Below are 18,676 nucleotides of genomic sequence, written 5' to 3' on the forward strand. Positions count from 1 at the left end.
ACAGCAAATAGTTGGACTGGTAAGAATTTGTCATTCAATAGGCCACATTTCCTCTACCAGTTGGTGTGCTTTACTTGAACTCACCAGTCATGCAATACATGGTCTTTTATTGGAACTATATTTGCTCTCAGGCACATTGAGTGCTCATGTGCTCTTATCTTCTCAAATATGCATTGCTTTCATGCAATAATCATGTTATCAGACAAGGACAAATCCATCTCCTGACTACATTACTCCCCTTTAAAATTTGCCCTGCCATTCTTGAGCTTTCCATTTCTCAGGTCATTTAGTGAATGGTTCCCAAGCAAAGCTTATACTATGGATCCCTGGTCCCCATCATTATGCCCCAAGGTTTATAGATTTAAGAAGGGAGTAAGATGCCTCATTATCATACCAGTGTAAATCCACACTCTCTACCTTTTGGGATAATTATGAATTAACTTCTCTATTAATAAATTTATTCTTTGATCTCTATTTAGACTGCTTTGTGTTTATCTGGCCCTGATTTTGTCTTTGATGTCTTATTTAGATTCCCCTCTCTGCTTTAGTAATCTTGCCTGAGCCATCACCCAGTGGACTTTCATTTCTGTTTCTTCTCTTGATTTTGATTTCACCTAAAGTTACAGACAACCACACTCATTTCATCTTTTGATCTGTCCTTTCCCCATCCCTTCCCCTGGCCTGCTTTCCCATGGAGGGAATTGGGTGCACATTATGACATTGCAATTGCTCTATAAAAGTGTTATATTTGGGGGCGCCTGGGTGGTTCAGTGGGTTAAATCCTCTGCCTTCAGTTCAGTCATGATCCCAGGGTCCTGGGATTGAACCCCACATCGGGCTTCTGCTCAGCTGGAAGCCTGCTTTCCCCTCTCTCTCTGCCTGCCTCTCTGCCTACTTGTGATGTCTGTCAAATAAATAAATAATCTTTTTTTAAAACGTGTTATATTTGAATCCCCATCTCCCCAGTCCTATTGCAAAGGGAGACATGATTAACAAGGAAAACAACGTCTTTAACTTCTCTGAAATTAATCTCTAGGAATTAAACATAGGCCATCTTTGGAACTGGGAACAAACACACTGGAAGCCCAGATCGAATTTCATGTTGCTTACTCTTAGAGAATTTAGGGTAATTAACTTTTCTGTACCTAGCCCTTCAGGGATCCATTGAGGAACCTTACGGAAAAGAACTTACTCCAAATGTAGAGAGGCCATTTGACAAACTAAATTCATTATCAATAAGGAGGATAACTATGAGTATGAGAATGTAAGCTGTTCATATTCTCTCTAAAGCAACACAAATAACTTAAAATCAGGTATGGATAGACCAAATAAGATATGAAATGCCTGTTCGCAGATTCACTCCCTGGCTATTGCAATGTGGTCTCTGGCTTTCCCTCCTCTCTCTCTTCCTCTTTTCTTATCCTCTAGTCTGATATTTCTGTTCAGTTCTAACATAGAGCAAATTAACTGTCTTTTTTGTCATCTTTCCATTTATTGTCTACAGATACCTTTGGTGACTTTCCAAAATGTTTCCTAAAGTATAACTCACTCCCTAAGAGAAAATACATTATGAGTTGTTAAGATCATAATTCTTTTTCACCTCGATGAACAACTCTCAAACTTTTTATCCAGTGCCTTCTCTGCAACACCAGACATGATAAACAGCCACTGCAAGGGCCTTATCAGTGTCACCGTAGGCTGACATGGTCTGGTTGAGTGGATTACACAAGTATTCCATGGCGATTATTGATTGTCGTCTGTTTGCACCAAGTGAAAAGATATCTGTGGTAAATGCTATTGAAGATCATTGCTGCATGTGTAGTTTGCTTATTACAATTGTTCATGGAAATGTTAGTTGCAATTCAGTAATTCTCTTTAGTGTCTGAATGTTTCTAACCTTAATTAACTTATTAATGCTGTATACTCATGCTGTGGTGTTCTCCTTAATTTTTTCTGTAAACCTAACCTTATAAAAACATTATATCTGCATATAATCATATCTACACACAGTCATTTAATCAATTAGATTTGAGTTGAAAGCTATGTACAAAGACCTTAAGTAGATCATGCTTAAGGTATAAATTGTATTGTAAGTAATTTCTGATAATATCTCTACCTTGCAGGAGATTTCATATATAGACTGCTACCAGATAATCAGATTATAGTTTTGGAAATGATTTACAACACAATTTATACTTTACTTAAGGTCTTTTTGTATAGTTCTCAATTCAAACCTAATTGATTAAATATACATATATGTATGTGTATATGTATGTATATATATGTGTATTACATTTTACTTTTTGGATTTGTATACACATATAACACAGTTATAAATTAATTATCCCATGTAACTTTGTTTTATAAATAATGTGTTTGAATTCCACATTGATAAGAATTATCTAATCTAACAGAATGGGATTCATAGGTGTTTCTCCCACGGTACTAGGTATGCAATAAAGGACTTGCTAGTTGACACAATTACAGCATGCGAACTTTAGTTTTTAGAATTGAAAAGCATTCCATCTGTGTGGGACTTCAGGCTTAGATACTACTTTTTCCTCTACTACATGGGAAGAGATATTCTAGATTTGGACTAAAGGAAAAATTTTTGTATAGTGATTATCTTATACCACCTATATTACTCTATTTAATGCAAGAGGCAGGGTTCTTAATATGTTTTTTATAATTTTTCAGACCAAGGAAATATATCTTTGTATATCTCAAAACAAAGGCCAGGTGTACTATATATCAATTTTTAACCTGTCATAGGAAATCACTATGATTATATAATTGCCATTATCATTGTGCATATTAATTATTTCTACATGAGGAACTTGGTAATTAGCTATCCAATCAAGAAAACGGAGCATCTTTGAAGATTCTGAACTTCATAAAAACTATAAGCCCCATAGAAAGCAAATCCATTATTTTATAGACATATCACATGTCTGGTGTCAAATAACATTACTATATCCCTTATGTAGTACACTTAGAATTAAATACCATTTATTATTCCCATCATTATGAAAAACAATGTGTTATAATAAACATAACATTTTTAATATGATATTTATTAGAAATATCATCAAGAGCATTCAAGTATTAGACAAAATTAGTTAAGAAGAGTTTCAGTGCTATTTTCAGCTCCCAAAACTCATTAATTTGTTATTTTATCAATTACAAGGCCTACATTTTGTTCTAACTCCACTTATAATTATGTGATCATTGATGAGTCATTCATATGTCTAAATCTATAAAGCCATATGGCTCCTCTCTAAAAATCTGAGATATATAATCTACAATTAATCACTGAGAGATTAATCTAAAGGAAATTTTTTTAAAAATGTATTGAGTAAAGCTTCATAGTTTCAGTTGTAAGTGACAGAAACACAATTTATTTATTTATTTATTTTTTTAAAAAGATTTTATTTATTTATTTGACAGAGAGATCACAAGTAGGCAGAGAGGCAGGCAGAGAGAGAGGAAGGGAAGCAGGTTCTCCGCTGTGCAGAGAGCCCGATGCGGGGCTCGATCCCAGAACTCTGGGATCATGACCCGAGCTGAAGGCAGCGGCTTAACCCACTGAGCCACCCAGGCGCCTCCAGAAACACAATTTAAAGTAAATTAATAAAATAGGTGGTGGAGGGATTTCTTGGTAGCTAAGAAGTCATTTAATTTTTTAAAAATATTTATTTATTTTAGAGAAAGAGCAGGAAGAGGAGCAGAGACAGAGGGAGAGAAAGAAACATAAGCAGACCCCCCACTAAGTATGGAGCCACCTTGGGGCTTGATCGCAGTAGCCTGAGACCATGACCTGAGCCAAAATCAAGAGTTGGATGCTTAACTGACTGAGCCACGGGGTCCCCCTGGAAACCTTTACTTTTTAAAAATTAATTATTTTTTAAAATTTTTTAAATTTATTTTCAGCATAACAGTATTCATTGTTTTTGCACCACACCCAGTGCTTCATGCAACCCGTGCCCTCTCCAATACCCACCACCTGGTTCCCCTAACCTCCCACCCCCCGCCCCTTCAAAACCCTCAGATTGTTTTTCAGAGTCCATAGTCTCTCATGGTTCAACTCCCTTTCCAATTTCCCTCAACTTCCTTTTCTTCTCCATCTCCCCTTGTCCTCCATGCTATTTGTTATGCTCAGCAAATAAGTGAAACCATATATATAATAATTGACTCTCTCTGCTTGACTTATTTCACTCAGCATAATCTCTTCCAGTCCCGTCCATGTTGCTACAAAAGTTGGGTATTCATCCTTTCTGATGGAGGCATAATACTCCATAGTGTATATGGGCCACATCTTCCTTTTTAATTAATACATAACATATATATATTATTTGCCCCAGGGGTACAGGTCTGTCAATTGTTAAGTGTGCAACCTCACAGCACCCACCATATCACATACCCTCCCCAATGTCCATAACCCAACCACCCTCTCCACAGCCCCCTCCACTCAGCAACCCTCAGTTTGTTTTGTGATATTAAGAGTCTCTCATGGTTTGTCTACCTCCTGATCCCATCTTGTTTCATTTATTCCTTCCTTACCCCCCAAGCCCCCAATTCTGTCTCTCAAATTCCTCATATCAGGGAGATCATATGATAATTATCTTTTTCTGATTGACTTATTTTGCTTAGCATAGTACTCTCTAGTTCCATCCATGTCATTGCAAATGGCAAGATTTCATTTCTTCTTTTTTTTTAATTTTATTTTTTATAAACATATATTTTTATCCCCAGGGGTACAGGTCTGTGAATCGCCAGGTTTACACACTTCACAGCACTCACCATAGCACATACCCTCCCCAGTGTCCATAACCCCACCCCCCACCCCCCCTCCCCCCATCAACCCTCAGTTTGTTTTGTGAGATTAAGAGTCACTTATGGTTTGTCTCCCTCCCAATCCCAACTTGTTTCATTTACTCTTGTCCTACCCCCTTAACCCCCCATGTTGCATCTCCTCTCCCTCATATCAGGGAGATCATATGATAGTTGTCTTTCTCCGATTGACTTATTTTGCTAAGCATGATACCCTCTAGTTCCATCCAAGTCATCGCAAATGGCAAGACTTCATTTCTTTTGATGGCTGCATAGTATTCCATCATATATATATATATATATATATATATATATATATATATATATATATATATGACATCTTTATCCATTCCTCTGTTGATGGACATCTAGGTTCTTTCCATAGTTTGGCTATTGTGGACATTGCTTCTATAAACATTCGAGTGTGGGTGCCCCTTCAGACCACTACATTTGTATCTTTAGGGTAAAACCCAGTAGTGTGATTGCTGGGTCATAGGGTAACTCTTTTTTCAACTTTTTGAGGAACCTCCATGCTGTTTCCCAGAGTGGCTGCACCAGCTTGCATTCCCACTAACAATGTAGGGGGGTTCCCCTGTCTCCACATCCTCTCCAACATCTGTTGTCTCCTGACTTGTCAATTTTAGCCATTCTGACTGGTGTCAGACATTCTGACTCATTGTGGTTTTGATTTGTATTTCCCTGATGCCGAGTGACGTGGAGCACTTTTTCATGTGTCTGTATGTCTTCTTTGCAGAAATATCTGTCCATGTCTTCTGCCCATTTCTTGGTTGGATTATTTGTTCTTTGGGTGTTGAGTTTGATAAGTTCTTTATAGGTTTTGGATACTAGCCCTTTATCTGATATGTCATTTGCGAATATCTTCTCCCATTCTGTCAGTTGTCTTTTGGTTTTGTTGACTGTTTCCTTTGCTGCGCAAAAGCTTTTGATCTTGATGAAGTCCCAATAGTTCATTTTTGCTCTTGCTTCCCTTGCCTTTGGCGATGTTTCTAGGAAGAAGTTGCTGTGGCTGAGGTCGAAGAGGTTGCTACCTGTGTTCTCCTCAAGGATTTGGATGGATTCCTTTTTCACATTGAGGTCCTTCATCCATTTTGAGTCTATTTTCATGTGTGGTGTAAGGAAATGGCCCAGCTTCATCTTCTGCATGTGGCTGTCCAATTTTCCCAATACCATTTGTTGAAGAGACTGTCTTTTTTCTATTGGACATTCTTTCCTGCTTTGTCAAAGGTTAGTTGACCAGAGTTGAGGGTCTATTTCTGGGCTTTCTATTCTGTTCCATTGATCTATGTGTCTGTTTTTGTGCCAGTACCATACTGTCTTGATGACTGCAGCTTTGTAATAGAGCTTGAAGTCTGGAATTGTGATGCCACCAACTTTGGCTTTCTTTTTCAATATCCCTCTGGCTATTCAGGTTTCTGGTTCCATATAAATTTTAGGATGATTCGTTCCATTTCTTCGAAAAAAATTGATGGTATTTTAATAGGGATTGCATTAAAATGTGTAGATTGCTCTATGTAGCATAGACATTTTCACAATATTTGTTCTTCCAATCCATGAGCATGGAACGTTTTTCCATTTCTTTGTGTCTTTCTCAATTTCTTTCATGAGTATTCTGTAGTTTTCTGAGTATAGATTCTTTGCCTCTTTGGTTAGGTTTATTCCTAGGTATCTTATAGTTTTGGGTGCAGTTGTAAATGGGATTGATTCCTTAATTTCTCTTTCTTCTGTCTTGCTGTTGGTGTATAAAAATGCAACTGATTTCTGTGCATTGATTTTATATCCTGACACTTTACTGAATTCCCGTGTGAGTTCTAGCAGGTTTGGAGTGGAGTCTTTTGGGTTTTCCACATAAAGTACCGTATCATCTGCAAAGAGTGAGAGTTTGGATTCTTCTTTGCCAATATGGAAGCCTGTTATTGGAGGCATTTACTTTTAAATACATTTCATGACCAGATGGACTGTGATGGCTAGGTTCAGGCAATAATATAATTGGTCAGTTTTGAGCACATGTCCACATTTGTGCTTGTGTTTGAGTCTTGTTCTATGACCCAAGAGGCAGCAAAGAAGTGTATTCAATGCCAATGATAACATTAACATTAGGTCCCCAAATGGTTTTGATTAAAGGGCTACATATTGGCATAAGTGAGCTCCCTCCACATGAAAGAGGAATTTAAGGGGATAACATTTGTACATATACAATTTGCTATATTAGTAATATAATAAATAGATGTTAATATTTTATGCAGTATGCATTTATATCTTCTTAGAGATCTAGATAACTCATTTGTTCAAATAAAAACTTGTATATTGGTTTGCTAGGGCTGCTGTAACAAAATACCCAAGCTGAGTGGCTTAAACAACAGAAATTTCTCACAGTTTTGGAGGCTGGACACCTGAAATCAGCATGTTGTCAGGATTAGTTCCATCTGAAGGCTATGGGGGAAGATTTGTTCCAGGCCACTCTCCTTGCGTTGCAGATAGCCATCTTCATATTCACATGGAATTCTCCCTGTACACATACATGTTTGTGTCCAAATTTCTCCTTTGTGTAACACCAGTTATACTGGATAAAATTTCACCCAAAGGACTCATTCTAACTTGATTACTCTGTAAAGACTTGATTTCCAAATAAGGTGTATTTTGGGGTGCTGGGGGGTTAGGACTTCAATATATGAAATTTTGAGGGACACAACTTGACCCATAATAACTAGAATAGGTCTCACTGAAAATTTAGCTGTAGATTCATAAAGTTCCTATCTCTTTTGAATAATACACTCTTCTTTCACCTTTTCTATGTTAGTAGAAAACGTACTATCCTTTTTAAATGTGACTTCCTTCCTTGAGTTGTGTATTTTCAGAATCCCACAACTTATTCAATCCAGAAGGGCTGCCTGAGAATATTCAGAGCAAGAAACTTAATGAATTTAATCAGTCTATTATGGCCTTTCTCTCCAGCTGCCATTTCTTCTGTCATGGGCTCTCAGTGCTGCTATTATAAAGTGTCGCAGATAGCCTGGATATTCTCATTGTCCACTATTCCAGTTTATAGGAAAAGGTTATAGGACATTCTAAGGTTATAGGAAAGGAAGAGAGAAAGGATTTTTCCTAAGTATGATGTTTGCCCATAGTAGCCATATGGACAGATTGGGCTGTCAAGATGACTGCCCCTGAACAAGCCATGGATGTAGATCCCCTCACAATCTGTGGTAACGCTGAGTTGGAGAACAGCCAGAAGCCTCTGCATTGGGTCTCCAGGATTACTGTTTTTATTTAGCCTTATATACTGAGTGACTATTCCCAGAGCACTGCTGCTGTATTAGAGCAATTGGGGGAGCAAAAAGAGGAGGGTGGAAGGTTTTTGTCCTTTCCATACAGTTTTTCTTTTGTGATACTACCTTTTTCCACAGTCATTCAGTCCTGGAAGTGAGCCTGATTCACTCGTCCTGACTATTCCAACTGAGTATCACTGGGATGACCTTGATATTCTTTCTGCCAACATTCCTCACCTGGTTGACTTCAAGCCATGGGATCAGAGAGATTTTAATAAAATTGAACTGCAAAAGGACAAGGGTTCAATATAGGATCTAGCCTACATCTCTCTCTTTGAGGCTCTTTGCTTCTATGCAGTTATATTAACTGTCTTAGTAATAATATAAAATGGATAGATGTTATCAATTAATGACAACTCTCCTATAATGGTTCAGTCCACTTTTTTGCTGGAGTGGCAAGGGCCACCTTTCCTTTTGTGACCTTAGCTGGAGGGAGCATTCAAGGGATTCTTCCTAGAACAACAATGACATCAGAAAGTTCCACTCCTTCAAAACAGTATTTTTAAATGTTAAAAAATGATGACTCTTGCATAAATATATATCAAATACATTTCAAAAAATTGATTATTTAAAGGAAATAGCAAGTTGGTAAAGCTGTTCAAAAAACATTTATTTGTTGTATCTTAAGAAACAGAGAACAGACTGGTGTTTGCCAGAAATGGGAAGTGGGGGGTGGGCAAAATGGATGAAGGCAAAGGGAAAGTACAAATTTCCAGTTATAAGATTAAAAAGTCTTGGGGATGTAATATACAGCATGGTAACTGTAGTTAATAATATTGCATATTTGAAAGTTGCTAAAAGAGTACATCTTAAAAATTCTCATCATAAAAAATTGGCAATTATGTATGGTGATGGATGTTAACAAGATTTATTGTGATGATCATTTGCAATATATACAAATATTGAATCATGCTGTATATCTGAAACTAATATAATGTTATATTCCAATTATAGTTTTAAAAAAGAGAGATTCATACAATGGAATTCTATACAACAATAAGAATAAACAATCTATGATTATACACACCAACTTGGATGAGTCTCCCAAATTTAATGTTGAATTTTTAAACAAGTCAGAAAAGAAAGAGCACATACTGTATGATTATTATAATCAAATACAGTATATATATATATGATGATGATATATATGACATAGGTAAGTTTTGCATTGCGTATATACATAAAATGCAATGCACTACAATTATATATGTATCCACATATATATATGCATATATATATATGCAAAACTAATCTATGTGATTGGAAGTCAGATAGTGGTTATGCTTCTATGGCTCGGCTGTAATTGTAGGGGCTTCTAGACTGGAGCCATAGTCTGCACCCTGACTTGAGAGCTGGTTACCCTGGGTAGGTTCAGTTTGTGAAAATTCATTAAGCTGACACTTATACATAATTCCCCTCCCCCTACAGAAAAAGAACTTGTGTAGAACATATTTATCTATTCAGCTAGAAGAGAAATGTGCAAATATATTTGCTGTATTAGACACAAAAGTGGCTAATACCTTCCATGTCATTAAAACTATAACCTTCGGATTTATCTTTTCTTCTGGATAAGAATTAATTTTTTTGTAGACCAAAAAATATTTGTAATTTAGCAATTTTCTAAAAGTTTAAAAAAGTTTACAACTATACAGAATCTATGAATAGGGCCCTAATCACTAGTAAATCCTAAGTCAAATATACATTCACGAAGGAAATAAAATACTCCTGGGTTTTGTGGTTAATTTAGCAAACTTATGTCTGCATTCATTTTCTTACTAACTATATAAGCCTTTATTTCTAAAATAGTCTTTGAAATTTTAGATGGGCTTGTTTTATGTTCCTTAATATGACACTGAAAAATCTAAAATATATTTTTGTGTTATTTCTGCATTTTGGATTTTATCTTACTCCCTTTAAAGTTATATGCTGCATAAACAATAGCTTTAGGAAGGAAATCTGTCTTTAAAATGGAAAATTCTTGGGGCACCTTGGTGGCTTAGTGGGTTAAGCCTCTGTCTTCAGCTCAGGTTATGATCTCAGCATCCTGGGATCCAGCCCTGCATCAGGCTTTCTGCTCAGGGGGGAGCCTGCTTCCCTGCCTCTCTGCCTACTTGTGATCTCTCTGTCAAATAAATAAATAAAATCTTTAAAAAAAAAAAAAGGAAAATTCTCTCACTTAAAAATAAATTTTAAAAATTTTACATTGGCAGATTCCCAGCTACATGTTATTATAAAGAACCAAGGTCTTAAACTTCCTAATTATCTGCTTGTATTACCACTTAGCCTTCAGCAAGTTAGTGGACTACAAAAAAAAAAAAAAAAAAGAAAGAAAGAAAAAGAAAAGTAAGTTTTTGTCCTAAAACATTTGAACATCAAAGATATGCCTATTTATCATGATAGAATTTAATCCTCACAACAACTTGGCAAGGTTATTATTAATGCTGCCACTAATTCACCAAAATACTTAAGTAATTGGTCCAAGATCACTTGACCTACAAATAATGGAACTTGATCTTGAGCCCTGTTATCTTGGCTCCTAAGTCCAGGATCTTTTCCCTACACCATTTCAAAGACAACTGCTCCACAATTTGCCAGGGAGCATGTTGGAGGAGTGAAATTTAATGAGGCCATTATCAAGAGTTTATCCTAAAAGCTCTAATAAAATGAAATCAATTCTGTTTGAAATGACTATGTGAGCATCAAAGAATGTCAACTATTCTAATTCCACATGAAGGAAAACCAATGTCTTTTTATTTTCTGTCTCACAATACATTTCAGATATGGTAAATGTGGAAAAAGAAGGAAAAAAAGATGTTATTAGGGCTAGGGTTATAGTCATTGTTATTGGTTTGAATCGATGATCTTTAAAATCAAGCAGAGACTGGTAATGGAAGGAATGTGTGGTAAAGTTGTAGAGTCAGCCTGGAGTCCTAGATTCTAATCATACTCTACCACTGAATCTGTGAGTTAATGTGTCTCTCTGGGCTTCTGTTCCTTGTTGGGTAAACTAAACTGGTTGAGCTACATTGTCTCCCAAGTCCGTTTTAGCTTTAATATTTCCTGAACCCATTAAAGAGTCAGTAAGAGAGGCAAAGAATATGTGTATAGCGACATCATTTTCTTGCTAAAAACTTCTAATGACTCCCCATTGCATTGTTATTAAGAAATTACTTAATTTCTCTGTGTCCCAATTTTCTTGCTTGCATTGTATGATGATTTAAATAAGATTATATATGTAAAAATACCACAATATTCAGGAAATGATAAGCACTTAAAAAGTACTGACTAATATCATTGACTACAGGATTAAGTTGATATTTTATTTTATTTTTTTAGAGAGAGAGAGAGAGCACAAGTGGGGCAGGAATAAAAAGTACTGACTAATATCATTGACTACAGGATTAAGTTGATTTTATTTTATTTTATTTTATTTAGAGAGAGAGAGAGAGAGCACAAGTGGGGCAGGAAAGGCAGAGGGAGAGGGAAAAAGAGAGAATCCAAGCAGACTTTATGCTCAGTGTGGCACCCGCTGGGGCTTGATCTCAGGACCCTGAGATCATGACCTGAGCCAAATGTGGGGCTTGATCACAGGATCCTGAGATCATGACCTGAGCCAAAACCAAGCATGAGACACTTAAATGACTGAGCCACTCAGGCATTCTGGGATTAAGTTGATTTTTTATGTGACTTGTCTAACCCCCTTTAATTTGCATTTTGTCCACCTAACTATCATGGTCTCCCACCATTCTCTGCCTTATACATCATGCTGAAAAACACAAAACAGTCTTTACTTTTTTTCATTTTTCACCTTTGAAGGATCATTTTGCAGGATAAAGAATTCTACATTAGTAGCATTTTTTTCCTCTCATCAAGTCTCTCATTTCATCTCTCATTTCCCTTCACTCTCTTCTTGCTTACATGGTGTCTGAGAAGTTGGATATTTTTCCCTCTGGTTTCTTTCAGGATGTTTTTCTTTGTCTTTGGTTTTTTTGTTTGTTTGTTATTTTTTATTTAGTAAAGTAATCTTACACCCATCACAGGACTCGAACTCATGACCCCAAGATCAAGCATATCATGCTCTTGCAACTGAGCCACTCAGGTGCCTTATAATTTAAATATAATATGCCTAGGTGAAAGTTCTTGGCATTTATCCCACTTGGTGTTTTCAGAGCTTCCTGGATCTGTGATTTGATGTCTGGCATTAAATTGGGGGAAATTTTCAGTTTTTATTGCTTCAGATTTTCTTATGTTCTTTTCTATCTTTCTTCTTCTGGTATTCCCATTACATGTATGTTATGCTTTTATAGTTGTCCCATAGTTTTTGGACATTCTGAGGTTTTTTTTTTTTTTTTCAGTCATTTTTTTCACTGTGTTTTTCAGTTTAGGCAGTTTCTATTTAGCTATCCTCAAGCTCAGAGAGTCTTTCCTCAGCTATCCACTCTAATAATAAAACCACTAAAGATTATTAATTAAATTGATTAATAATTAACATTTATTTATTTATTATTTTAAGAGAGAGAGAGCCCACAAGTTGGGGGAGGGGCAGAAGGAGAGAGGATCCAAGCAGACTTCCTGGTTGAGTGAGGAGACCAACACGGGGCTCAGTCTCAGGACCCTGAGATCATGACCTGAGCTGAAATCCAGAACTGGATGCTTAACTAAGTCACTAAAGACATTCTTTATTTTTCTTTCATTTATTTCTACTACATCTTTTTTTTTTATTCTTTCTTCAAAACTCCATCTCTCCACTTGTCCTGCCCCATCTATTCTTGAACACTGTCTACTTTACCCATTAGAGTTATGAACATATTAATCACAGTTGTTTTAAATTTTTAGTCTGATAATTCTGACATGTGTGCTAGATCTTAATCCGTTTGTGTTGCTTGCTCTGTCTCTTAAAACTGTAGGGTTTTTGGTCTTTTGTGTGCTTTGTACTTTTTTCTTGGTAGTTGGACATGATGCACTGGGTTAAGGAACTGCTGTAAATAGGCCTTTAATTAATGTGGTAGTGAGTTGTTGGGGGGAGGGGAAACATTCTATAGTTCTGAGTAGTCTTGGTCTTTTTTTTTTTTTAAGATTTTATTTATTTATTTGACAGAGAGAAATCACAAGTAGGCAGAGAGGCAGGCAGAGAGAGAGGAGGAAGCAGGCTCCCCGCTGAGCAGAGAGCCCGATGCGGGGCTCGAACCCAGGACCTGGGATCATGACCTGAGCAGAAGGCAGAGGCTTAACCCACTGGGCCACCCAGGCGCCCCTAGTCTTGGTCTTTTAGTGGGTCTGGGCCACAGCACTGTGAACTTCACAAGTGCTTCTCAGTTCCTCCTGTACTTACATGGGAAAAGGTGGCTAGAGTGGGTTGGAGCTGGGTATTTCCTTTATCCCGCACAGAAGGCTAGAAGTGTCTAGAAGTGCATATTTCTCTTCCTCCCTCTGAAGTCTAAAGATGAGTGGAATTAGGTATTTCCCTTTTCCCAGTCAGCTAGGCTCTAAGAAGAAAGGAAGGAAGGAAGGAAGGAAGGAAGGAAGGAAGGAAGGAAGGAAGGAAAGAAGGAAGGAAAGAAGGAAGGAAAGAAAGAGAGAGAGAGAGAAAGAAAAGTATATTAGACTCTGGTTGAATAGTTTCTCCTAAGGGCAGAAGATGTTAAGAAGAACAGAGCACTTATCAGACACATGAAAAAATGTTCATCATCACTAGCCATCAGGGAGATTCAAATTAAAACCACATTGAGATACCACCTTACACCAGTTAGAATGGCCAAAATTAGCAAGACAGGAAACAACATGTGTTGGAGAGGATGTGGAGAAAGGGGAACCCTCTTACACTGATGGTGGGAATGCAAGTTGGTGCTGCCACTTTGGAAAATGGTGTGGAGATTCCTTAAGAAATTAAAAATAGAGCTTCCCTATGACCCTGCAATTGCACTACTGGGTATTTACCCCAAAGATACAGATGTAGTGAAAAGAAGGGCCATCTGTACCCCAATGTTTATAGCAGCAATGGCCACGGTCACCAAACTGTGGAAAGAATCAAGATGCCCTTCAACAGATGAATGGATAAGGAAGATGTGGTCCATATACACTATGGAGTATTATGCCTCCATCAGAAAGAAGGAATACCCAACTTTTGTAGCAACATGGACGGGACTGGAAGAGATTATGCTGAGTGAAATAATAAGTCAAGCAGAAAGAGTCATTATCATATGGTTTCACTTATTTGCTGAGCATAACAAATAACACGGAGGACATAGGGAGATGGAGAGGAGAAGGGAGTTGAGGGAAATTGGAGGGGGAGATGAACCATGAGAGACTATGGACTCTGAAAAACAACCTGAGGGTTTTGAAGGGGCGGGGGGGTGGGAGTTGGGGGAGCCAAGTGGTGGGTATTATGGAGGGCATGCATTGCATGGAGCACTGGGTGTGGTGCAAAAACAATGAATTCTGTTACGCTGAAAAGAAATAAAAAAAATTATATATATATATATATATATATATATATATATATATATATCAAAAGAAGAAGAAGAAGAAGAAGAAGAAGAAGAAGAAGAAGAACAGAGCACTCTGTTGTATTTCAAAATGGTGACTTTTCCTGCTTTCTCTGCAGAAAGAATGAGGGGATTTTTCACTGATATTCCCCATGAGAACCTGGTCAAGCTCTTGAGGTAAAACTCATAAAAATGTAGGAGCTTCCATCTTCCCTCCTTTGTGGCTGAGCCCATGGAGCTTTTGACTTTCAAACTCGTCCACACTGACCTCCAGCAATTCATCAATTATGGTTTAGGATTTGCTATCCCAGCACTGGTTCCTCTAATGGATTCTGCTCCAGCAAGTTGTGATTCTCTGTTTTGCTTGCCTGTCTATCTAACTCTGGAGACAATGGTTTTCCTCGTGACCTCACTTTCTTATGGATACAAAAAGGAGTTCTTGAGTTTTCAGGTTGTTCAGCTTTTCACAAATTGTAGGGATGGAGTGGTCATTACTTAGCCTCATACATGTTAGACCAGAAATTGGAAGTTGCTAGAATGAAACTTGCAGGACTTACTTTGTACACTATCGCAGATATCCATCAGACAACTGAAAATTGGTGTTGATAATTCACACATAAAAAAATGAAGGCTAAAGATATCAATTTTGAAGATGGAGGTAATATTAAATGGATGAGCTTTCTAAGGAAAGGACATAGAATAGATATATGGATGTAGAAACTTGGCCCCTTGACCCCCATTTTTGACAATATAGTATAAAATTTCTTATAGGGTTTATCTTCTCTGTTCTAAAGATTTGATCCTGAAGTAGTTTAGAACACTGATAGTGTAAATATTAACATGTATTAAATAAAATCTAGGTGGCACATGCATGTGTCATTCTAAGATACCATTTTTAAAAAATATTTTATTTATTTGACAGAGAGAGAGATCACAAGTAGGCAGAGAGGCAGGCAGAGAGAGAGGGGGAAGCGGGCTTCCTGCTGAGCAGAGAGCCTGATGTGGGGCTCGATCCCAGGACCCTGAGATCATAACCCTGGCCAAAGGCAGAGGCTTAACCCACTGAGCCACCCAGGTGCCCCTAAGATACCATTTATATGGAAAATCAAGAGTTCTCAAGTTATAATTTCATTACACAAGACTTATAAATCTTCCTGACTTCACTGACACTTTAATTATCAAGTGACATGCCTAGTCCTAACGTAGCTAGTCTACATAATTAGTCATTTTGCTTCTTATGTTTTTACTAATCTCGATACTATACTCAATAATTTGAAAATCTGCCTTCTACCATTGTGGAAAGCATAAACAAGAAGTTTAATGTATTTGTCATTTAACATTTTGACTAATTCTTTTCCAGTGAATTCAAACCTAGAGCAATTTTGTTTTATGAAAAAGATTTATTTTTTTAGTGATGTTGGCCTTTAGATGTGTTTGACTTTGTAGTGTCAAATAACCGGTGTGCTTGATTTTACCTCTCACAGTCTTAATTTTCTCTGGTAAGATTTCTCTCCTTGTCCTGCTATCATGGTACTCCTCTCAGTGATTATGTTAAGCAAGGGACTATTAACCTATTTCCAGTTACCAAAAGAACAGTTTATTTGGCTAGTTCTTTTATACCACACACCCCGCTCCAAGAAAGAAAAAAAAAAAGATTTGATAAAGCTTAGAAAATAATCTATTTAGATACAATGTATTTGGTCTTGGGAAGAGTAAATGTTTTTCCTGACACCGAATTTCGAAAAGAGTTTAATAGATGGGTTCCTAGACACTGAACAACAAAATAAAAAATAGCTAACACCTTAATCTAAATCTATATTTCTTCTGTGACACTTGTGATAACAACTGCAGAAAAGAATACCACATCTGAGATTTTCTCTGCTGCTTAATTTCTGGCTGAATTGGCCACTCCCCTTTTGTGTGCTAACAATTGAAAAAAAAAAATTGCAACACCAATCAATGAATAGGGGGACAGAAGTCATTTTGAGTGATGTGTATGGATTTTCAGACATTTCCACAAAATCAGTAGGGTCACCACTCCAAATTTCATCTTGGCATCAAGCTCCAGCCCTGGATTTCCTGTGCCAGAAACCTGCTGGGTAGAAGCTAAACCACTGGGAATTGGGATACAATGTTAAGGAGAGAAGAGTATCCAGGAGACACTGAATACTGAGAAGTCCACATCCCCTGGGAGAAGTATTCCTTCTGTGTTAAGTGGTTTTACTGTAAAGTAATGAAGTTACGGGATTGCTGTTTTTTCAGGATCTCTAAAGAGGAAATCAGTGGATTCACATGGCAAGTGAGGAGAAGAAATGATCACAAAGTTAAATTCTGGATGTAATTTAGCAGTAATCCAGGAAGGAGCCTAAACTTGGCGAAGACTTTCCTGCAGGTTGGTGGAAAGGCTGTTACTCTTACATACGTGAAACATCAAATTATGTGTTAATGGGAATTGACTAAACAGGTGTGGCACTGGCAACAAGAGTAGAGAGGCCTGTGGAATAGAAAAATAAAAAATAAAAGTAGAGCCCATATTATGTGGAACTCAAATATGTGAGGAGTGGCAGCTCAAACCACTGGTTCAAAGATGGACCAAAAAAAAAAAAAAAAAAAAAAAAAAGATGGACCAAGATGGGCTCAGAACAAGTAGGTCGTCATTTGGAAAAAAAATATATGAACTTTGATTCATCCCTTACTCTACACAAAAATAAGCTCTAAATGGATCATCAATATAATAGGAAACAGCGAGTCAGACAAGTCCTAGAAGGATATATCATTTAAAAGATTTTATTCATCTTTATTGAAAAAATTTTAAACTTAAAATACATTCCTCTTTAACCTAGGTGCAGATAAAGATATTCCAGCTATCAATCAAAATCCAGATATTAAAAAAAAGATTAAAATTTGTTTTGCACCAAACTAGAAAGCACATTTTTTTGTGACCAACAAAACCATTTTAAACAAACTTTTTTTTTATAAAAACTTTATAAAACTTTTTTTATAACACAAACTGAAAGAAAATATTTGCAACATGTATGATGGAGATACTTTCTTCATTTCATGTGCAAAAATTAACTCAAAATGAATTACAGACCTAAAATTTAAGAACTAAAAAATATCAAACATCCACAAGAAAACAGAAGATCTTGATTCAGCAAAGGTATTTAAACAGGACATGAAAAAACAAGAGATATAAAAGGATAGATTCAGCTTTATCAAAATTTAAAAATTTTTACTCTTTAGAAGACTCCATTAACGACAAGGAAAAAAGTAAGTCATGGACTGGAAGAAAATATTTGCAAAACATGCATTTAACAAAGAACTTATATCTAAATATATAAAGAATATATTTATACTTCACATCAATAATAAACAGCCAATTTTAAAATAGAAGATTTGAAGAGACATTCCATAAAAGATGTACATATGGAAAATAAATACATGAAAAGACACTCAATTTCAGTCATTAGGAACATGCAAATTAAAAACACAGTGAATTACACTGTACAGCTACTAGAATGTCTGCAATTTATTTTTAAGATTTTATTTATGTATCTGAGAGAGAGACTGAGATGGTGGGAGAGGGAGAAGCAGATTCCCCGCTGAGCAGGGAGCCAGATATGGGGCTCGATCCCAGGACCCTGAGATCATGACCTGAGCCAAAAGCAGATGCTTAACCCCCTGAGCCACCCAGGTGCCTTTCATTAGTTTTTATAAAAATTTCATTGTAGTCAGTAAGCATACTTATATTAGTAAGACTTGTTTTATGGACCAGAATATGGGCTATCTTAGTAACGTTGCATGTACATTTATAAAATATGTGTATCCTGATGTCGTTGGATGGAATGTTATATAGATGTCTAATAGGTCAGGTTATTGATAAAGATAAGGAAGTGAAGTTCTTCTGTATAGGTACTGATTTTACGTGTATTTGTTCCATAAAATATTAGAGATATCCTCAACTATATGCATGGACTTGTTTCTCTTTTTATTTGTATAAATTTATGTTTCATG

At 36.6% G+C, this 18,676-nt stretch overlaps 1 protein-coding gene across 1 annotated transcript in view; it reads left to right on the forward strand.

Moving 5' to 3' along the window:
• The window catches only part of GRM5 (glutamate metabotropic receptor 5), a 704,461-nt gene that overhangs the window by 108,642 nt on the left and 577,143 nt on the right, over positions 1-18,676 (forward strand). The window contains exon 5 of the mRNA XM_047692184.1: positions 16,925-17,054. The gene's annotated coding sequence lies outside the window, so the exon portion shown is untranslated. The remainder of the gene's footprint in view (positions 1-16,924; positions 17,055-18,676) is intronic.

This window comes from Lutra lutra, chromosome 10, assembly GCF_902655055.1.
Source record: "Lutra lutra chromosome 10, mLutLut1.2, whole genome shotgun sequence".
NCBI lineage: Eukaryota > Metazoa > Chordata > Mammalia > Carnivora > Mustelidae > Lutra > Lutra lutra.